Raw genomic sequence first — 16,100 nt, 5'->3', positions numbered from 1 at the left:
AGCAATGCCCAAGACCAGGAGGAGAGTGGGGCAGACCACAGCCAAGGGACTCACAAGCAGTCAGGGCAGAAGTTGGGAATCCCAACTCCCAGGCCCTCTCCTCTCCCCATTGCACCTACTCCCCTCCTACAGCTGGAAACAGAACCCAGGAGTCCTAGGGGACCCCAATTACCCAGGAGATCCCTTGGTAAGAAACACTCAGACACAATCAGGGAAGGCTCTGCAGGGAACTGGTGAGTCCTGGCCAGCAACTCCCTCCCCTCCCCAATCCCCAAAACGGTCCGTCCTGGGCTGCAGGAGTCTTTTCCTCCAGTTTCCCCCAGCAGGGGCTGGCTAGGAATCGACACTTCCTGGAATCCAAAGCTGCATTCCAAGCTGCATAGAAAACAAGGCCGTGGAGCCCAGGCCAAGTCCCAGCCACAAGAAACCTCCTGGCGAGGCACTTTGCACAGGACAGACGGATCGACGGACAGACAGACTCCTGCCCCCGCTCCTGGGTTGCCACTTCTCCAGGCACTGACCCAGATGCAGGGGAGGCCAGGGCTGGTCTGGCAGGAGGCCTGACCCACAGGGAGAGGCTCGAAGGGGCTGAAGTGGCACGTAGGCACCAAGCAGCTTCAGCATCCCGGCAATGAACATGAAGTGGGGGCCTGGACACTGGATTCCTCCCTCCCCCACCTTTTGCACACAGCTCCGGGCTGCACAGCAACGTTGCTCTTCAGCACTGGGCAGTGTAGCTGCCTGCAAGGCTGCAGCCAAGCGTGAACGATGCAATAATTCACCACTGAAAATCACGGCTGCCCAAGGAAGAGCCAGTCGCAGCAGGCAGGTGGGATGCACAGAGCTGCAGACCTGAACCTGGGATCCAGGGCAGGGGTGGGGACAGAGAGAAGCTGGAGGCGGCCTACTGGCCCAGGAGCAAGAAGGAGGTCCTGAGGTGCTGTGCTAAGAATGCAGGCTTCAAGACCAGGTGAGTTAGTATTACCCAAACTGACAGGGAGCATCCCAGTGTTGGGGGGAAAGAGGGATGGGGGAAGAGCCGGGGTGCTGCTCTCATCTGGGACCTACTGCTAGGGGGAGCTGGGGTCTGGCTGGACCTGCCTGTTCAGTGCTGTAGCTCTTGCCCTGCTGCCAGAACAGACCCAACTTGTTAGGTCCTGTTAGCCTCATCCAGGCCTTAGCTGTCACTTGGAGTCTGTTCCTGACCACTGCCATTGACCTGCCACATCCCCTTGGCAGAGACAAGGGGTGGGGGTTCCCAGCTGTGCCGCCCATGCTCCTAGCTGCCACATGAGGGTGTGCTCAGGTGTCTGCAAAAGGACCAGAAGGTTAGGGGTGAGCCACTGATGGCCACAAGGCCTAAGAGTTGTTGGCTGCGTGATTTTGCCATGGCAACCCAGAAGTTAATGTGGCTCCAAGCTCTGGGGAAGAGGTGGCCTCTGCAAGACAGTCCTTGGCCATCACTGGATGGCCAGTAACCTGGCTTAGAGGGCTGAGGTTTTGGGCTCCATGCGTCTGAGCATGGATCTCTCACTCTCTACAAGAGGTGGCCAATCCTTAAAGATCTTCTAGCTGATTGCCTATTGCATGGCCAAAGAGACTGTGGAAATCATGGGCATAATGTGGAGGGAAAGGGCTGTTCAGCTGGGTAGCAGGATGGGCCTGGCACTGGCAAAAACCAAGAGCTGGTCTACAGCTGTCTATGCAGGTGTCTGGCACTGGGACTTGCTTCCTTGAGAGCCTGGTGGGCTAGCAGGGGGCCTGAGTAGTAGCTGCTAGCCTGGAAACCTCTCACTCAGGTGCTCCAGCTTGGCTGGGGTGCTGCAGCCCTGTGTCTCAGGGTCTGGGAAAGAGGGGATCCTGCCCACTCAGGCACTGCAGGCAGCATGGCACAAGCACCAGCAGGAAGGCAGCTGGAGGTGCTGGCATCTGTCTCAGTGCCTGGTGCTTCCCTGTCCATACATAAAATGCGTCTGTGAGGAACACCTGGAGACACTGGAACAGGAGGCAGCAGAGACAGCACTGGAGCATAGGCTCATCCTGTGCTGGACACAGCTTGAGTTGCCCCCAAGTCAAGAGCAGGCTCCTTTCTGGCTGTGGGGTGCATCCCTAAGGCTGCAAGATTTGGGCAGGAATCTGACAGCTGTTGAGGGGCCCCTACTGTTCCTGAATGCTGCAGCCTGGTCCCTGGCTCTGCCTGGGAGCTCTCGTGTGCTTGTGCCCAATCTCCCACCTCCTAAGATGCTCTGTTCAGGCTGGGTTCTTGGGCATGAGCAGCTGTGTTTGATCCTTGGTTGTGGGCTGCATCTGAGCCCTCCTCCTTCTATGTGGTCAAATCCAGCAGCTCCCCCATCCCCACCATAGGATGTAGGTCTCCTACAGACATGAGGAAACTGAGGCATGGGAGCAGGAAAAGAACCTGCACGTAGCAAATCAGTGGCAGAGCTAGGAACAACCTAGGAGTGCTGACCCACAGTCACTGCCCCAGCTGCTGGGGCCAGCTGTCACGTCCTGGCCAGCAGATCCCATGGTCTTCCATCTGGCCATGGCCGGGCAGATCCCTGCTCTCAAAACAGCCCAGCACCAGTGCAGGGCATGGACCCATTCAAGGAAGCAGCGCTGCTGCCTTGCCAGGGGCCAGAAGGCCTTTGGTAACGTTGGCTCTTGCATCAGTGGGCAGCGCCCAACTGTACCAGGCTTTGCCTCCCATCCTCTTCTGCCGGGCACAGCTGCCCCTCCTCCAGCACACACAGTTCCATTTTCAGTACTGGCAGAGATGGCATTGTGCAGTTTGCAGCCCCGTCACCCCCGGATATGACACACGTCCCAAGGGCACACACCACACAGCAGGAAGGCAGCCCCACATGACGGGAAGCCTGGCCACCGCCTCCCTCCAGGGCTGGCAAAGGGAGGGGGTCGAGCCAAGGAGGCCAGGGGAAGGAATCTCACCTGCTGCTGGGGGGCAGCTGGGCGGGGCTGGGCAGCTGCAAATCCTGGATCTTCTATTGCCATCTATCAAAGCTGTTGGCTAACCCCCTCAACCAAGGGCTTCCTGTCATGCCTGAGACCGCAGCGCTCCCTGCCGCAGCTTCCCCTTGGCCGCTCTCGATTCCCAGGGCTGTAAGGTTTCGGTTCAGCTGAGAAACCAGTCCTGCTTTCACACCCCGCTCTGAGTTGTGCCATCTCCCAACAATGGAGGGGGGACCCTCCATCCTGCCCCAGCAAGAGCATCCCACCATATGGAGCCAGCTCCCCCAGACTGTGCCCCTGTTCAGCTCAGGGAGCCTCCACTGTCTGGGGCCTCCATGTGGCTGGGCACTGAGCCAGGGTCCTGCTTAGGTGAGGGGGGGTTCACAGTGCTATCCCATGCCCCAGCGCACTCTGGGAAGGGAGGTCCTTGTGCCAGAGGCTGGCTCCCTGACAGGGCTGGAGAGCTACTGTTTACTGTTTTGTTGCCCCAGGCACCCCGACTCTTCCCCCATGGGCACTGGGACCGCAGCAAGGCAGGAAGTACCCTGACAATCTGATGTGCGGTCACCGCCTGCGGTTTCCTCACTGCTGTCAGCAAAGTGCCTATGCTGGCCTCACACGCAAGTGGAGGCAGCTGATGAGGCAGGGCAAGAGCAGCCCCCTGCCACGCAACACTGCTCACCCCCTACCATGCCCACCCTGCAATGTTAAGCCATCTGGACAAGACAGCAGAACCACCCAGGGTGGGAATGGCTGGTGGGGAGTGAGGGCAGGGTATGGAGGGCCAGGGAGAATAGGATCAAGGGGCAACAGCACAGCTGGGGAGGGGAAAAAAAATCAGGCCTCAGCCCAACGCTAGGGTCCTGGCAGCCTTCACTACCCCCCACACTGCCCCCAATACTTGAGAGGACACAAGAGCCTATTTAAACAGTACTGAGGAACAGGAGCATGGCAAAAGCCCCTTGCACCCTCCTCTTCGAGAAACCTCCCAACTCTGAGTCACCATCACGTTTCTCCCATCCGCCATGGTATGAATCATGCCCTGCCCCATGGCCTCAGCAGAAGCGGATGTTGCCTGTGCCCAGGCCCAAGCTGTCTGCAGCGCAGCCAGGGGAAGCCTCCTGAGAAGCCTGGGCAGCAGCTTCCAAGCCAGCTGGCTGCTGGAACCAACCCAGGCCCAGCAGAGGGGGAACAACACCCCCCGCCCTTCCCTCCCTCCGGCAAACACAGGCAGCTGCCAGGCCAGGGATGTGTTGTCTGCACGCCCCGTCGGAGTTGATGCCCCCGCTTTCTGTCGGCACAGTCAGAGCTCCTAAAAGATTTCACATTAAAATTTAACAGAGTCATGAAACATTCACAGCAACAGGGAGAAGCCTCTGGATTTATCCTCAGGAAGCACTGGAGGCAATGGCTGTGGCGGATGGGTTGTGAAGGGGTGGCAGCTTAGGGGGCATTGCCAGCTCTTGTAACAGGGTGGACACAGCTCCAGTGGGCAGTGAAGGCACATCCAGGCTTTGACTTATTTATGCACAGGGTGCCAAGGGTCAACACGTGGCTGGGGCAGAGGTGGCTCTGTCCACTCCTACAACTCTTGAACCACGCTGGTTTGCAACAAGCTAATGGTAACTTGCACAGAGAAATAAACCACCCTTCCTCCACCCCCTTAACCAGTTATAGCCTGCCAGGGATTCAGGGGCTTTTGTCCTGTGGGGCAGCTCTAGAGCACAGCTGCTTCTCCACTCCCCAGGCCAGACACCCTCTTCCCCTCCCACCACCACGCCAGTGAACTGGTCCTGACTCCAATACAGACTAGCACAAATTCCTTGGGAGGAGTGGTACAGCCCATGCCAGCGCAACTCTTGGAAGAGATGTGGGGCCTAAGACAGCACAGCAAGTAAAAGATGCTGTTACTGTTGCACGAGGGCACCTTGCTCCTGCCCAATGCCATCTGAGCACCTGCTGTGCTGAGCAGGCATCACCCTCCAGATCCCATCCAGGTGGAAAATGGCATGGAGGGCAAAGGTTTCTAGCAACCCCAGAACACGAGTAGAAAGCAATTGAGAAGTACCCAGGTTCTTGTTTTCCCAGTGTAGCACAGAGCTCCAGCCCCCAACTCCACAGTGAAGGACCCAGCCTCGGCCAACCCCATGGCACAGACCCCTGGCCCCAACCCCAGCGTGCCTAGGCCCCCAGCCACCCGCCTGCTGAGGTTTAAGCTATGAAATGAAATTCCACCTGTCGTGGGCCTGAGCCTCCCCGGCTACAATTACTGCCAAGAATGTGCTGCTCCGATTACACCCTCCTCGCCGAGACGCTCCATTCTTTGCTGACAACAGGTGCTCCCCACCCACACCCCCACCAGCAGCTAGTTATTGCTGGGAAAAACTGCAGCCCCCCTCCATCTTCTGATGGAGAAAAGCTTGCTTAGGACCCAAAAAACAGAGCCAGCCAGGCAGCAGATAGTCTTCACTGGGCAGCAAGAACCCAAAACAACTTGACGTGACCCACAGCTTCAGGCCCAGGGCCTGGGAGGGCAGGGGCTGCAGGCTGGGGCTGAAGGGCCCAAGCAGAGCCAGCAGGCAGGCATTCGGGCCGTGTGGAGGCAAGGCGGGGGGAAAGGCAGCCCACAGCTGCAGCTGCCCATTCTATCCCTGGCTTTTCAGTCACTTCCCAGGTCTCTCTGCACGGCTGAGGCCTGAGCTGCTATTTTAAATCTGAGTATAACCGCTCCCCTCCGCCCCTGCCCCCACGCCCACTTGCACAGGGAACTGTTCCCACCACCCCGGCATCCAGCCACCTCCTCTCTGGAACGGGCTCCTCTGTGCTCCAGGACTGGGATCCTGCCTGCCGAGCCAGGCCCAGCCTTGCTTGTTAGACCCAGCGCACAGCCCAGGCTCATCACAGGGCTTGCCTCACCCACGTGGAACCCTCTGCTCCTCTCCCACATGGCACCAGCTAGCCATACTCTGACCCCAGGGGCTGCTCCATGGGCCCCTTTCCAGTGGAACCCAAATTAGACCAGACAGAGCCAAAGCACCGGCCACAGTCAAGACTCCCCAGACCAAAGCTAGCCATGCGGGGTCACGTTCACAAGGACGGGGCAGCTATGTCCGATGCCCCTCACTCCTCCAGAGAGGCTTCCTGCAAGGTAGCTCCTGGATGGGAAACAGGGAGACTAATGTCCGATTCCCACTTACGCATCAGTTCACCATATAAAACTGCGAGGGGACTTGAAGAGGGGTCCTTTAGTTCTCAGCTTCAACCTTGCACTCTCCTTGGGGTTGGGGGGGGGAGGCATCGTGCTTACAACACCCACAACAGAGCTATTCCAACTGGAGGCTGGGGGAGCCCATTCTATGCATTACCATGACATCATTAATCTGAAAGCAGGTCTAGGAGTTTCTAGAGGTGGCACAAGCTACCCCCACCCTAGAAACCCAGGGCAGTATCCCTGCCTCGCAAGTGGGAACCAGAGCACCGGCTCCCTGGGGAAAGCCCACAACACCCAGTTCAAGGGGGCAGAGTACAGCGCCACCCATGCCAGAGTGAGACAGAGCACAACTCTGCACTCTTTCACACCAGCACCCCTGAGCCACAGGACACAGGCTGGGAACATGGCTTGGTTATAATCCAGTTCCTTCTCCAGCTGCAGCTCTGAATGTGGCTGGACATGGTGAAGGAAAACTACATCTCCCAGCATGCCACAGTCTGCCTCAATCTCTACAGCCTCCCCACTGCTGAGGCATGCTGGGAGCTGTAGTGTCCCAGACATACCTCTCCCTAGGCGCAGGTGGCCACTGCCTGCTCCACCCAGTGGCAGCAGGTGCAGGTCTACAGCTGTGGGCACAATGCCAGGCCCAGCTGCAGCCCCACAGTTGCAACACAGAGGCTGCGCAACAGGCTGGTGTTTGTTCTCAGTGCTTGACGCTCAGGTCGGCCTCGCTGCCCTGGGAACAGCCTACCGGGAACGGCGTGCCCCAGACAAGCCTTTCTGGCTCGGTGACAACCCAGAGTCAGCTGCAGCTGCTGCAGGCCCAGCCCAGAGAAGACCCAGCTGGAAGCACAGGCTCAGCTGAGTCCCATGTGGGTGGCAGGCCCTGTATGGTGGGGGGTGGGTGGGGGCAGCTCAGTGGCTCTTATTTCCAAAGTTTTTTCACAGGTCACATTTTCCAGAAAGGCAAAGGGGATCAGAGCCTCGTGATGCCTCCTGGAGTCCAGACTCCTGGGTTCTACTTCCTTCTACAGCCAGTGCCCTCATCCTACTACTGCAGCAACCAACTCCCACCCCCCAGACATCCAAGACTCACACCCACACAGGGAAACCGAGGGCATCAGCCTGATGTGGGGGTGGGGGGAGTTTAGAGTCCCAAAAGACCCAGGGCCACACAGGGAGTCTGTGGCAGCACCGAGAACTGAAGCCAGGTCCATCTGTCGTGCCCCCCCACCCCCCTGAGTCCTAGCCTCTACCTCCCTCCCCTTCAGCCTCAGTCCCAACTTGCTTTGCCCTCAGTCTCTTTGCTAGGGCAGGGGCAGGGGAATCAAGAAAGCCCTCAAGCAAATGAAAAGCAATGTAAACCCCTCTGCTTGCCCCACCCCTACATAGGACAGGCCTCCAGCCAGAACCAGGTACAAGGCTCTTCTCTCCCCATACAGGACATGGTACACATGGTGCAGAGGGGCGCAGGGAAAAACAGGACTGCTGGGATGGAGGAAATCTGGCAAACCCTCCTGCACAGGGCAAGGGTCCCTCCCACCCATATGCAGGTGTGGCAGGAGTTGCCGGGTCTCTGGCTAGAGCAGGGCACTAGAGCAGGCAGGGGAACTTGGGACTCAGAGCTATGACCCCAGCTGCAGGCGACACGCCCCAGGCCAGAGAAGCAGACACTGAGCATCCTCCACCCCCAACCACTTAGCACTGACTGCTGAGTCTGGAGCAGCTGCTAACCTGAGCTAGGAGCTTGGGGAGGTGAGGAATGGGCTGCGTGGCCTGTTTCTGTTGAGCCGAGACCACGGACAGACACCGCCTGAGACAGGGGAGAGAGCAAGTTAGAAACTGAGCCAGCAGCACAGATGCACAGGATCTGGAGACAGTGCTGCTAGCCGTGGCACCGTGCTGCACAGATGACGGGATACACTTGAACGAGATCATGGGCACACCCAGGTCCTGCAAGCATCCCTGCCACCACACAGGCATGCCTTACCAGGAAAATAGATCCATGGAGCAGCTGCCACTCCAAGGTCACCCAGGCAGCAGAGCCCAACCCTGACCCCAGAGCTCCCCCACTTGCTCTGCTTCCAGCAAGGGGCTCCGACCCATGGATGCCCCCCCACCCCCGTCAGAGCAGGTGCCAAGCACAATGCCCCACCCCTCCCTGCACTGGGCCACCCCGACCCACCCCCCTGCGATAAGCCGCCTCCAGCTGCGGGAGAGATTAACCCATTTTCTTTAATCAGCACATTTGTCACCGTAAATGTGATTACAGCTCCTCTCCACGCTGCCTGGGCTCCGAGCAGCCGGCCGGCACGGGGGGAGGGGCGGGGGCCACGTAATTACTTCATCTCCTCTCCAGGGACGGCACAATTGCCTCCTGTTAATGGACTTGCTTATTTACTCACCTCTCATTTACTTCAAGGGCAATTCCACTCGTGGCAGCCCCAGCCCCTCCCCCTACCAGCCAGCCAGCATACGGGGAATCCACCCCACAGCCAGCACACCCAGGGACATGGGGCTGCTGGTCACCAGGCCTGACCTGCCCCCCCCCCCGCCCAACTCCCCAGCACAATGGGGTGGGGAGGAAGGGGCCCATGTCAGGCTAGCCTCCTCAGGGAAGCAGCCCAGGCTTCAGTCAAGGAGGCTCTGGGGCAGATCCTGCTCCAAGTGGCGCGGCACTTGATGGGGCTTTGCCTCAGGTTGTGTACGGACAAGCATGGCCCCAGTCCAGCACAGCAGTCCAGCTGGATAGGAAGGGCTGGGGGCTGCAGATAACAGTGACACCCTCCCACTGCTGCACGGGCAGGCACAGCAGCACCCAGCATCTCTTGCTACATGAACCCCGCCCCCCCTGCAGCCACAAGTAACCTGGATGCCACCAACACCCTCCCCCCACCCCCGCAAGACAGAGCAGTCCTATTTTTATAAATAAGCTAAAGCACAAGGGTGGGGAGTGACTGGCAAGTGCCCTACTCCCACAGAGTGGGAAAAAGCCCAGAGTCCCAGCCCCCCACCCTAACCACAAAACCCAAGTTCTCTGCCATAATCAAGAACAAAACCCAGGAGTCCTGGCTCCCTTGCCTGGCTCCAAGCGCAGCAAGCTCTTGCCCCTCCCTAGAGGTCTGCTGCTTGGTGGGTCCCACTGGGACCTGGACAAAGGATGGGCATCATTTGCCCTGGGCACAGAGGGAGGGAACAAGAGGAGAATGGCAGCATAGCAACAAAACATGGCTCCTAGTTATAAATAGAGCAGAGGCTGGTGAGTGCCAGCACTGCAGGCAGCATGCTCTGTGCCCTCGCAGCTCCTGCCCTTTTCACTCATGGGAGCCCATGATGCACCTGGGGTAGCACATCCTGACATTGCAGGCCAGGGGCCAGGCACCTGCTCCACCCAAGCTGTCACGCTGACACCCACGCAGGGCAGGAACATGAGTCGGCAAGCAGCAGTGGGCACAGCTCCTACTGGGACTCTAGAAGGCAGCACAGAGAGCACAGGGGACAGAGAGCTAGGGAGAAGGATCCATGCGCAGCTCAGCCTTGGCTCCTGGGATGGGTGTGACGCAGGCCACTGACAAAGCCTCCCATGCAGAGAGGCTGGCATGACTGCTGGCCCCTGAACAGGCCACAAGGTCAAACAGAGTGGGCATGGGTGAACCTGACCAATGGAGGAGCTTGCAGACCCACACAACCCAGCAGCCAGGAGAGTGCCAGGGCAGGGGCATTCAAGGGGGTGGGACAGGGCAGGGAAGGAGGATACACATGCTTTTCCTGCTTCACAAGCTGTCCCAGCCCCTCAGCCATGGCCTAAGGGAAGAGTTCCCATGGGCAGGGCTGCCCTAGGTACCTGGTCCACACCCCTCTAGAGCTGGCTGCTCTCAGCTGTGCTACCACACAGCTGTAAGCAGGCAACCTCTCTGCCTGTCTGCACCTGGCAGCAGATCCTGTCCTACTTCTCAGAAAAGGGGAAGGTGCCCTCACCCACTAGTGCTTGCCAAGAGCCAGGGAGCAAAGTGACCTTCATGCCACAGTGCCCCAGAGCAGCCCATAGCCCCTCACACAGGCACCGAGTAGAGGGATCTCTCCCTACAAGCCAGCACAAATGCTCCTCACTGGTCTCCTCCACTGGGGTGAAGGAAGGGAGAGGCTGCTCAGAGGGACCTAGGGACAGCCCTTCCCCCACTCCATGCTATCATTTGGCTTTAACATCCTTATCTAGAGAAATCCTCTGTGAGCAGATCAAGGGATTCCAGCAGGAATGCAGCATCTCAGGGGCAGTCAGGCCTGAGCAGCCCCCACCCAGAGTCATGGCAGGCTGTTGTACCCATGCCTAGTCACCTTCCCCAGCACCCCACAACACATCCTAGCTAGCGGCACTCAGCTCCATTTTGGAAACCAAGTGGCCCTGCCAGTGATAGGAGAAGGACCCAGCATGACTGCAAGTCACCTGGTTCAAGGTCATTAATATCTGCTGACATAGAGGGCAGAGGCCAGCACCTCATTGCAAATCTAGAAGAAAATTGCCTTGCAGATGACATATGGCACAAGCGGCTCCTCATCATCCGTGGGGGAGGGCATCTGCGCCTCTCCCGCCCCCCAGCACTGGGGTTACTAGCGATTAATCAGAGCCCTTCACCCAGGCGCTGCAAGCAGACCTTCCTCAAAGCCAGCACTGTACCCGTCCCCCAGAGCCTCAGGCCCAGGGATGGGTCTGTCCCAGACCAACAGCAGACCGGGCCCTCTGGTTACAGGGGGAAGGCGGTAAGCCATGCTGAGAGCCCCAGACAGAGCCAATGAACCATAGGGGCCCTAGCTTAGCCCCTTCTCCCGATTCCCACCCTGGCAAGCAGGATCCCTCTGTGCTGGCATGTCCTCATCCATGCTCCCCAACACCAGCAAAGAGCAGCCAGAGGGAGGAAACTGCCCACCTAGAGACACCCTCCTGGATCTTAAGTGCTAAGTGCCCACGGGGTGGGAGATGCAGACAGATGCCTATGCTGGGAGGACTGCTGGAGTCCTGGAGCATCCCCCACCATGGGAATTTCTGCCTTCATCCTTTGGCCTCCTCACACCCATGGTGAGAGCACTGAGGACTCAGAGGCTTGTAGTTCAAGCCCTTTCCCATCCTAACCATCACCAGGTCACAAACTGTACCCCATCAGAGGCAATGCCATGGATGTGCTCGCCAGGTTCCCCCCCGCCCCAACAGGGCACAGTAGGAGTTGGGCATCTTCCCGCCTGCCAAGCAGAGGACTTGGGTCCAGCCTACTGAAGCTCCCGGGCAGGAACCAGAAGGCACCTATCATACCAGCTCACGGTACAAGCCCATGTCAAACAAGCCGCCAGCCTCAGTACCGACTACTCACAGTGAGAGGTAAGCCCATGTTCCCTTGGCCCAATGCTATAGACGCCCCTACAACTAACTATATACCACTCCAGTCCTGGGCTGACCAGTTAATACCACCGGTCCTGCCTCAAAGCTGGCCTGCTGCCTGCAGCAGTGCCCAAGGTCACAGCCCTCTCCTGGCACATGGACTGGTGCCTTTTTCTCACTAGAAGCTGGGCTCTCTCACCAGGTTTCACACAGACCCACCCAGGGAGCCCAAACAGGACCCTGAGGTACAAGGCTCACCACACTAAGGACACAGCGGTTTAGCTTTGCCCTCCCACAACAGACCATCCATGGGGTGTCTGGCTCAGTCAATGACCAGCAATACTCTTCCGAGACAGGGGCATGCTCATAACATGGCACTGGGGTGCAGCTGTAGGGACAGGCACAGCTGTTCCCAGTGCCAAGGAGTAGAGGGAGTGGGGCCTGATGGTTAGGGGCAGGGAGACAGGACTCCAGGGTTCCTTCCACAGCACTGGGAGGTAGATGAGCCTAGGGATTAGTGCTGGTGACCTTTAAGCAGGAGGAACAGGGCTCACGGCTGGGTCCTGGTAGCTGCACAAGGACCAGGGATGAGGAAACAAGTCTCCAACCCTCCATCTAAGAATGGAGAGAGTTAAATCCCCACACAGGGAACAGGCCCAAAGGTCAGAGTCAAGAGACTCCCAAGGGACAGCAGCTAAGAATAGCTAGGCCTGATACCGCAGGCAGCTCTCAGAGCGCGCCCGCCATCCCAACCTGCCTGGGCAGAGAGAGATCAGAGCCACCCCCACCCGGAAATCTAAGGGGACTTTCAAAGGCAGTGATTCTAAACTGAGGTGCTGCAGCCCCCTGGGGTCCCTTGAGGCTCTTTCAAGGGTGCCATGCAATATGAGCACTGTTAGGTGTGCAAAAATGATTTATAAGACAAACCCAGAGATTTCAACTGGGAATTCATAGCGTTAAAACAGTTCTGACTTACTGTGGTCTTCCCAAGTCCTCTGCAACAGAAGAATGGCTCTTATATTTTGTGGTCAAAAGAAAAACAAGAATGAAAATTAAGAGCTGACATTTTCCAAGGGGAGTCTAACAAGGTTGAGAAATGCTGTTCTAAGGCACCCAGGCCCAACAGGGATCAGTACCAGTCACTTCCCCAAGCCCAGAAGGCACCCGCCTCTGGCCAGTGCAGTGTCAATATTACAGGAACAGGGCTGGCCCACCTGCAGGAAGGAAGCAGAGACTCGCCTGTTCACACACCCACTCAGGACTCCTCCACAGGAGGAGGGAAGGAGAAGCGTCTGCCAGGGTATGACAAGAAGGCAAGCCCCAAGTGGTGCCCAGGGCTAGGAAAAGGTGCCCCATGCAATCTAGGAGCTCATATAGTGGGACCCTGAAGAAAAGCCACACAGACACTGCCAGGCTCTGGCAAAAAAAGACTCTACCCAATACCAGCACTCTCTCAATGCCCTGCACCAAGGAACTAGCTGCAGATAATTTCACAGGACCCTGACCTCTGACTCAACACCCAGACCCTCTGGCCAGCCACTCTTTGGTGGACTCCACCCCCCATCCCTGCTCACAGGCCATGATCCCTGCTTCCCCCACAGCAATACAATGTGCTCCCAGCTCCAGCTGCTGCAAGGTGCACTCCGAGATACAGCCCTGAGGCTGAGATACCTGCTTGAGTCTGCAGAGAGCCTGGCTTCCCAGCATCCCTGGACAGAGTCGGGGAGCCCACTTGGAAACCTAATGATAATTCCAATGCCAGCAATCACATTAACTCTTTCACTGCTGAGCGGCTCGGCAAGAAACAGCCAGCTATGCAGCTTATACGTCACTCCTCCAATCTACCCCTCCTACAGCCCTGCACAGCTCACAGGCACCTGTGCCCTGGTACCTGCCATCAATATCAGGATCTGGGCTGCAGAATTACACCCTAAGGAGCCTACTGTGCTGCATGAGTTGTCAACTGGGCAACAGAGCACCAAGCCAGCACAGTGTAGCTTTCCAAAATGCCCTGCTCTCTCTGTGCTCCAATTTCCCCATCAGGACCTCAGGGGCATTGCTAACGCCAACATCAAGCTGCCTGAAACAGTCCTGGTGCTAAGAAAGGGCAATGGATTATGCTGTGGGGGGAGGCCTGCTCAGGGCAACCCAATTCCGTGACCCAGGAGGCCGAATGCCCCCCATGCCCACCTGTTTCAGGCAGGACAAGGACGCCAACCACAGCTTTTTGCAGGGCGTGTGCCTTCCCTGCGGCAGTTGCTCTAGCCCTGCGCCCATTTCCTTCAGCCCTGACCCATGGCACAGTCACCAGCCTCTGTTTAGCAGGTCAGAACCTTAGGAGAGGGGAAGCTGTTGTGAGACCTGAGGACCCGGCAGAGTCGCTGGGCACTGCTGAAGTCAGCTCCCTGGTCTCAGCAAGACTCCCTCTGGCAATGAACCTACTGGGCCAGGCTACTCACTTTAGCTGGCAAGCAGCAGGGCCAGAGCCCAGGGCCCAGATCACATCCAAGGCCCCTCCATCTCTCAAATGCAGGCTGGAGCACCTGGCCAGGCTCCCTGTACACAACGGCTGCAATCACACAAGTATCATCCTGCACTCAGGGAAGGATCAACCCCACGTGGGAGCTTGGGGGAGGCAGCAAGTGGAGGGGGTGGGGCAGGAGGACAATCCCCCCCCCTTCCTCTTTCCCCTGCGCTGTTTGTAGCTGTGCCAGTGGATTGCCATCTGCAGAGAGAGATTACTTCCTCCTGGGAGAATTACCTCCTCCGGTGGCAGGTTAGCACTGAGCTGTGCCAGGAAGCGACACAAACCTGATTCCCCACAACCGTGCTCCTGAGATGCAGCCCAATCCAACCCCTTAAATAACCCTGCAGATAAACGGAGCACAGACCCATGCTCTCATGCCTGGCACCCAGGGGGCATGCAGCAGGGAAGGCAGCTCTCCCCAGACCAGCCCAAAGTCTACTCCACACCATGTCACTGCTCTTTGGGACAGGAACCATCCAGCTGCCTGGCCCGCACAGCACTTGTCAACCCCAACGCAGGACAAGATCAGAACATCGCCCAGCCAAACAGCAATGCTGCCAGCAAGAAGACCCCAGTGCCTCCAGCCACAGGTCCAGCAAAAATCCTCATGTCTCCCACTTCAGATCCCCACCACTGTCAGCTGCTGCACAGGCCCAGCCTCAGACAGATCCAACTAACTGTAGACACACAGCACCGCTTCCCTGCTCACAGTCCTGTGAACCCTGCTGGATTCATTTAGAAGTGTTGTTATGGGGTTTCCTCTGCTCATCAGGCCAACAGCTCTTCCTTCTCCAAAACTTCATCCCAAAGGGGCAAGCCCTCCTTGCCCTGCACCCTGCCTATCTGTCCACAACTCCCCTACCAGCACAATCACAGAGAGCATCAGGGTCCCCTGCATCGCTGCACAGGCACCTCTGGAAAGCAGCGTCAGGCCATTTAAAGATCATGCCGAGGTGGGGAAAGTGACACACCAACAAAAACGGCGCTTCGAAACCTTCAAAAGCACAGAGGCCCCGTGTCACCACACCCACAGCTGTAGCTCTGGCCAAGGCAGAGCAGCAGGAGCTCCCCACCACTTAACCTCACATAACACCAGCAAAAGGGGAAGCACGTCGAGGCGCAGCAATGGCTCACGGCTGGACAGGGCCTTAAAGGGGGGGGGAAGAATAAAAGAGCAAAAAAGTTCTCTGCAAAAGCGCTTAGCTGGGAAAGGGGAGCCAGCTGGAGAAGCACTCAACCAAGACGCTCCAATGCATCGCAAGGTGTCTGCATGGAAATGAAGAGCTTGATGGAAAGCCTGGGATTTCCCAGAAAAAGGGCTACTTATACTTACCCTCCCCCAAATTCCAGAGAAGCCAAAGGAGAGGAGACCAGAGGAGACAGTGGATGAAAGGGGCTGAGAGAGAACCAAACACTACCTCCGAAAAGCCCCTGGAGGCTATTAACCACACCAGCACCCCCACCCCGTCAGGATACAGCCAGGAAGGGGAGCATGGGGAGGGGGTGACAGCTGGGAATGCACAGCCACAAAACTTGCTGCAACAGTTGGATCCGAACACTTCAGGCTTGGGGGAGGGGGGCACAGGACACGGGGATCAAGCTATGCACACTCCCCCTCGAAAAACCACCCCAGCCGCGCTCACTCCCCCCTCCCCAAGCAGCACAATAGCAGCGTGCCTCCCCCCACCTGCCCCCCAGCCTCCCCATCTATGGTCACAGCGCCTGAGTGACCGGAACAGCGAGGCCTGTCACTTGGGGAGAGGAACCTGGGCTGCATTTGCAGCAAATCCAAACAAACTGGCAGGGTGCAAGGGGGAGGGGGGTCTGCAATGTGCACTCGGATGTGGAGTCTGGGGGGGAGAGGGGAGAGATTCCCTCCCTCCAGCCTCACCCCGCAGGAAGCGCCCCCCCCAGCGCACCCAGGGGAAAGTTTGCGAAGACGGCGGGCGGCGCCGGGACTTACCTTGCAGAGAAAGGAGCAGGCGCCTCCAGGGCCCTGCGCGACTCAGGCTCCCGCGGGG

At 58.1% G+C, this 16,100-nt stretch overlaps 1 protein-coding gene across 3 annotated transcripts in view; it reads right to left on the bottom strand.

Annotated features, from left to right (window-relative positions):
• The window catches only part of RARA (retinoic acid receptor alpha), a 96,808-nt gene that overhangs the window by 72,836 nt on the left and 7,872 nt on the right, over positions 1 to 16,100 (bottom strand). For 2 of the 3 annotated variants that reach the window (XM_019550345.1, XM_019550348.1), the window contains exon 1: positions 16,043 to 16,100. The exons of the other annotated variant lie outside the window; for it this stretch is intronic. The gene's annotated coding sequence lies outside the window, so the exon portion shown is untranslated. The remainder of the gene's footprint in view (positions 1 to 16,042) is intronic. 3 annotated transcript variants of the gene reach the window in all.

Source organism: Crocodylus porosus, unplaced genomic scaffold (genome assembly GCF_001723895.1).
Source record: "Crocodylus porosus isolate Cpor-Errol unplaced genomic scaffold, CroPor_comp1, whole genome shotgun sequence".
Classification (NCBI taxonomy): domain Eukaryota; kingdom Metazoa; phylum Chordata; order Crocodylia; family Crocodylidae; genus Crocodylus; species Crocodylus porosus.
The sequence above is the reverse complement of the archived record's forward strand: the minus strand, read 5'-3'. Positions and strand labels throughout refer to the sequence as shown.